Here is a 6,117-nt window from a genome sequence, read left to right on the forward strand (position 1 = left end):
CCCCTCGCCGCCGGGGCCATTAAGAGCGCCCACGCTCCGCCCCCTCACGCCACCGCGGTCAGCCCACCCGCATCCCCCTCCCCGCGCCCGCCCACCCGCCCCCTCCCCACCCCGCCCCCGCCGCCGTGGCAGGGCCCCCCGCCCCCACCCCGGGCCCGCGGGCTCAAGGACAAAGGGACGCCCCGCCAGGAAGCCGCGCTTTGCGCCCCAGGGCCCGGGCGCCATCCCATTACGCACAGCCGAGCCGCGCGCCGCCAGGCCCAAGGGGACCCCACGATCCCCCCAAACAAAGACCGTTTCGGTCCTGGGTTCCCCCCCCCCCTTCCGACCGCCGTTTAGACCTCACACCGGCTCCCGCTACCGGGGAGGACGGGACCCAGGAGGGGCCGTGCCGCGGGCGCCCGAGGCTGACCTGGCCCGGTCCATGGCGCCGCCGGCCGCAGCTCACACCGAGACGTCAGGCATCTCCGGCGGCCGCTCCGCTCTGCGCGGGGTTCGCCGCCGCAGCGCCCCCAGAACGCGCCAGCCGGTCCCGTCTGCGCAGGCGCCCCCTCCGCACCCCCGAACCCCTGCGGCCCCGCGCGTGCGCGGCAACTCGCCGCAGTGCTGCCTTCTTGCCGCAGAGCGGGGCGCCTGCGCGCTGCCCGCCGGCGATCAAGGGGGCCGGGGGTCCGCCCGCCCCGGGGGCACCCCGCCCCGGGGTTCAAGACAATGGCTCCCCGGTTTTCGGTGCGTGTCCCACGTTCAGGAAATCATCATTCCCGTTTCCCGGTAAACGTCTGCGGGCACCATCGGCTCTATTCCGCCGCCGCCCACCCCGGGCACCCCGAGACCCACCCAAGCTCGGTGTCCCACAGCGATGCAATCCCCGCCCCGCAGAACCCAGAACCCACAGGTCCCTCGTGGTTCCCATTCAGCGAGATCCCCCTGTTCCCCTATTTTTTTCTACTTTAAATTGTGCAAACGAATGCCAAGACCATCGATTCCATCAAACTCGCCAACCACCAAAAAAAGAGGGAGAAAAAAAAAAAAAAGAACTTAGATCCCTTTATAAAACAAGAGCCTTTACTTGGAAACACCTGAATGTCTACCAACAATCCAGGGACGGGGGGAATAGCACTTTCCTACAACACGAGTGAACAAGGATTTCCATCCCCCACCCCCACCCCCCACAGTGCCCCTGCGGGTGTCATGGGCGCTTGGGAACCAGGATGTTTGCATCTGCATAGCTTGGAACATCGTCCCAAGCCCGAGGGGAAATTGCGCCCCGGATTCCACCGGGTCATCTGCATAGTGTTTTGCATACCTTTCCCTTTTCCCAATTGTCCGTTGGGGGATTAAGTGGCTCGGACCCCTTCCCCATCCCCCCAAGCTCGTAGCCAATGATCTCACACCCAAGAGACCCCCCCCTGCAGGGGTCGGTCACCGTGAAAGGCTGGGGACCGTGTGCCTCCGGGGAGGTGGTTACGTGAGGGGCAGAAGGAGAAGAGTGGGGGGTCCACTGCCCTCATCAGAAATATTCATATTAATCCTGCTCTGTTCACCCCGATGGTTCTGTCCCGGTTAGAGAAAGCCCGTTCCAGCCCGGGACGGGGCAGCTCGCGTTGGAATGCAGCCCACCCTGTTTTTCCGAGAACCGCTTATCATCAGGGAAAAATGTGCAGCCTCGTGGCTGAAACTACCTGGTTCCAGAGGCGCCTGGCCTTTGCAACCCGCAGCCCCTATGGCCTGGGATCTGGTCCTGGGGCGCCGGGAGGCATCGGCCCTGTGCAAACCAGTCCGCAGCCCGCATGGCCTGTGACCTGTAACCTTTTCTCTCTTGCCTGCTTTTCCATACCAGCAATTCCTACTGTTGCACGTAATCTTTGTCCTTTTACCCCAAAGAAGCAGCTGGCTTATGGTGTGTGTGTGGGGGGGGGGGTGTTTATGGCTGCCCGGCTGCTGTCCTGTGCTGCTGAGAGGACTGGAATCAGCACTCCCCTAGGATCCAACCCCGTCTCTCATCAGTGGCCTCAAGCAGTGACCCGCAGCCCGGACCCCTGGGTTGTCCAGTTATACCTCCACTTCCATCCCCTGGGCTCACCGAATGGATAGACAGAGACAATGATACATGAAAAGGCCAGCGTAAAGGAGGAAGGTTTAGGCTGAACCCTGGGAATGATCCATGTTGAACAGTTTTTGACGACAAAAAAAAAAAATTGCCGTTTCTAGTAGTTCTTACATTTCAAGGGAAGTAATATGTGAAGGCGTTTAGAAGGTGACACCCCTAGAATATGCCTCCCTGGCCTAGTGACGACTGGGAGGCAATGCCCCAGGCATAGGAAGTCTGCTCCGATCACGGGGATGGGTAGGAAAACGCGATGGACAATCAATCAATCAATCAATCAATCAATCAATCGTGCGTGGATGGCTCTGTGGGCATGCACACTGAGAGAGCAGGAAAGCACCCACCTCTACAGTCCCCCGGGGGATGAGCCCTGGGGCACAGGCGGACTCACGCTCCAGCTCTGACGGCAATGCCTCCTTGGGCGGACTGGCTTCCGGCGCCTTCTTTTCCGGTCTGTAAGATGGGACAGACTTGTATGGATGGCAGTCAGAGATTGTTGACGATTACTTGAGTCAACACACACATGTAGAGCAGGGTCTAGATACGGACTACACGCTCTACGGGGAAAGCAGTCTGGAGTTGCCTCAAAAAACTAAAAATGGAACTCCCGTTTCACCCAGTGACCCCACTTCTAGGACTATATCCCAAGGAACCAGAAACACCAATCAGAAAGGACGTAGGCACCCCTATGTTCACAGCAGCACAAATTCGCCATAGCGAAGATCTGGACACAGCCTCGGTGCCCATCAGCAGACGAGTGGATTAGAAAACCGTGGCCCGTCTACACAATGGAATGCTACGCTGCGGTAAAAAGAGAAGGAATTCTTACCATTTGCAACAGCGTGGATGGAACTGGAGAGCATTGTGCTAAGCGAAATAAGCCAGTCGGAGAAACATAAATATCCCATGATCTCACTCATTTGTGGAATAAAACGAACAACAGAAACTGATGGACAAACACAGAGCCAGAACATCTCCTCTTCAAAGCCTTTTTCCAAATACTAAGTAATTAGCAAGATTACACATTCCATAGGTGACATGTGGACCACATGTTCTCCCTTTTTCAAAAAATATGACTTGTTTATGGGAAACTACGTACATATTTTCTTCTTGCTGCTACCAAGTACCATAATTTTTTTTAAAAATTTCTTGCCCTAACCGGTTTGGCTCAGTGGATAGAGCTTCTGCCTGCGGACTCAAGGATCCCGGGTTCGACTCTGGTCAAGGGCACGTACCTTGGTTGCGGGCACATCCCCAGTGGGGAGTGTGCAGGAGGCAGCTGATCGATGTTTCTCTCTCTCAATGTTTCTAGCTCTCTCTCCCTCTCCCTTCCTCTCTGTAAAAAATCAATAAAATATATTTTTTTAAAAATTTCTTTATTGATTAAGTTATTACGTATGTGTCCTTATCCCCACATTACCCCCGCCGCCCCTCCCCGCTCATGCCCTCACCCCCCGGGTGTCTGTGTCCATTGGTTAGGCTTATATGCTTGCATACAAGTCCTTTGGTTGATCTCTCCCCCTTACCCCCACCCTCCCCTACCTTCCCTCTGAGGTTTGACGGTCTGGTTGATGCTTCTCTGTCTCTGGATCTGCTTTTGTTCATCAGATTATGTTGTTCATTATAGTCCACAAATGAGTGCTTATGTCGCTTAGCATAACGCTCCCCAGGTCCATCCACGCTGTTGCAAATGGTAAGAGTTCCTTTTTTTACCCCAGGGTAATATCCTAATTTTTTTTTTTATCTCTCCTACTCATTGTGACTATCTGCTCAAGGTCATTAACATAAGAACATTTAACAAAGGTTACAGGCTTACCTTGAAAACCGAAGGGTACATTATCTTTGTCCTTAATGAGAGACACCAGGCCTTGTGAAGGAAGTATTTACAGTTAGTTTCAATTAGTGCCATGAAACAAAATTACTTTAACCGTTTGCTGAGCAAATAAATTGTCTTTATTGTTTTCTCTAGCTTCACGGCTGTCAAGTGCTGACTGACTTGGCCCATTCTAGAATTCTCTGCTGTTTCACTGTATACTTTCCCTTGGTTCTTTGGAGACAATCTTTTAATCTCATTAACAAAGTGGTGGGAAATAAAATACATCCGAATAGAATAAATAAATAAATGTTATTAAAACTTAAAAAAATATAGAGCCAGAGGAGAAAAAATATTTTACAGTATAATAGAAGTAATCCTGTTATTTGCAGATTTGTAATATTTCCTACAACTTGTGCGATATTATGCTATGTCAGTACAGTTTTGGTTAACATCCTTATACTTAAAGTCCTTTTTTTCTTGAGATATCAATGTTCATTGAATGTAATATTATTATATCTCAGATTTAAAAAAACAACACCACTCCACAGAAGGGCGGGCCCTTAGGATTGTGCCTCCTATGACAGTGGTCCTCCCACCTGGAAATGGCAGTTTCCCGGGGAGGGGACGTCGTGTCTGTATGTTTTTGTGATGAACTGAAGTCTATCCCTAACTTGGATTCCCTCCGTTTCATTCTCACATCCCCTCCCTGTTGCGAAATGACACACAGACCGTACGTAGTCAGTCCTCCTGGTTCTTTAGGCTCCTCTTGGCTGAGGCAATTTGGATTTTTGGGGGGGAGAGGAGGGAGTCTTTCTCTTTTACTTTTTACTGTGTGTGTCCTCTGTGTGTGGTGACCAGGACATGCTCTCAGAATGAAAAACTAAGTGCTATGAAGATGAGACAACACTATACCTCATGTCCACTCTGCGGCGCTTGGTCGTGTGGTTTCTCGGCCCGTCGCCTCCCACCCGTTCCAGCCGCTGTTCTGACACTGACCGCTCTGCCTGCCTGTGTCTGCCCGGCTGCTCTGCAGCCCCGAGCAGCTGGCTTTGGAGCCCAGAGAGCTCCCTGAGCCTCGGACCATCCCAGAGAGAGCTGCCCGCTGCTATGGCTCATCCGTCTACTCGAGTAGGAAAATTTAGATCCGTTTTATGAGCCAGATGGAGCGTATCCTACAATGAGGAGGTGAATATACAGAAAAGGAGACTTCATTAGGAAACGCTGCCATCGGGACGAGGCTCTTAGACCCTAAGGTGTCTCCTAACCATCCCATCCTCCCCCCCCCACCCCCCGCCCCAGTCTAGATTTATCCCCTAGTCCAACCCTCAAGGATGTGGGTGTAAAGGACATCGAATCTGGAAGAAAAGTGTATTCTCGATGCAACGGAAGTTGGAGAAGCTGCCAAAACCGATCAGAACTCCTACCTCCCATCACATGCAAAAATGAACTCGATATGGACGAGAGACCTACGTGTAAGAGATTCAGATGTGCACGTCTTAGAAGGAAACACAGGTGTGAGTCCGTGGGACCTTGAGGTCAGGTCTAGTTTCTTAGATGCCAACACCCAAAGCACAAGCAACACAAGACCAACCCACCGAAAAGACAGATCGGACTTCACCGTGACACGAAAGATTTGGCTTCAGAGCACGCAACTGAGAAAGCGCAAATACAACCCACCCCATGGCAGGAGGTACGTGCAAGTCGCGCAACTGGCAAAGGCATCTTACAAGGCAAAAACTTTAAAAATCCAAAATAAAATTTGAAAATGGGCAAAGGCTTTGAATAGACTATTCACACACACACACACACGCACCCCAAAAACTGGAGAAACGGGTGGCCGATCAGCACATGGAAAAGATGCTCCCCATCATCAGTCACAAGGGACAGGGACGTGCCATGGACAGATGGACGAGACGCCATTTGACACTCACGAGGGGACACATCGCGGAAATGACGGCGACACGTGCCTTGGAGGATGTGGACGACCTGGAACCCTCCCCCGTTGCCGATGGGAACGTAAGATGGTGCGGCCACTTGGGAAGGGAGTTTGGGAGAGCCTGGTCATTGGACCGTAAAGTTGCCGTGGGAAGCACTGTTCTACTTTTACGTATGTACCCCCCAAAGTAAAAAGATATCTGTGATTTCTTACAGCCACCTTCTCACAATAGTCAACAAGTCGAAACAACCCAGAGAG

The 6,117-nt window shown here is 52.5% G+C and overlaps 1 long non-coding RNA gene across 1 annotated transcript; it reads right to left on the bottom strand.

Annotated features, from left to right (window-relative positions):
* Window positions 1-2,473: 2,473 nt before the first annotated feature.
* LOC118653084 lies at window positions 2,474-5,089 on the bottom strand. The gene is made up of 3 exons (XR_004966776.1): window positions 4,836-5,089; window positions 3,924-3,974; window positions 2,474-2,560 (listed from the first exon to the last, which is right to left on the bottom strand). It is a non-coding gene; the product is annotated as an uncharacterized LOC118653084 (long non-coding RNA).
* Window positions 5,090-6,117: the final 1,028 nt, after the last annotated feature.

This window comes from Myotis myotis, unplaced genomic scaffold, assembly GCF_014108235.1.
Source record: "Myotis myotis isolate mMyoMyo1 unplaced genomic scaffold, mMyoMyo1.p scaffold_m19_p_38, whole genome shotgun sequence".
In the NCBI taxonomy this organism is placed as follows: domain Eukaryota; kingdom Metazoa; phylum Chordata; class Mammalia; order Chiroptera; family Vespertilionidae; genus Myotis; species Myotis myotis.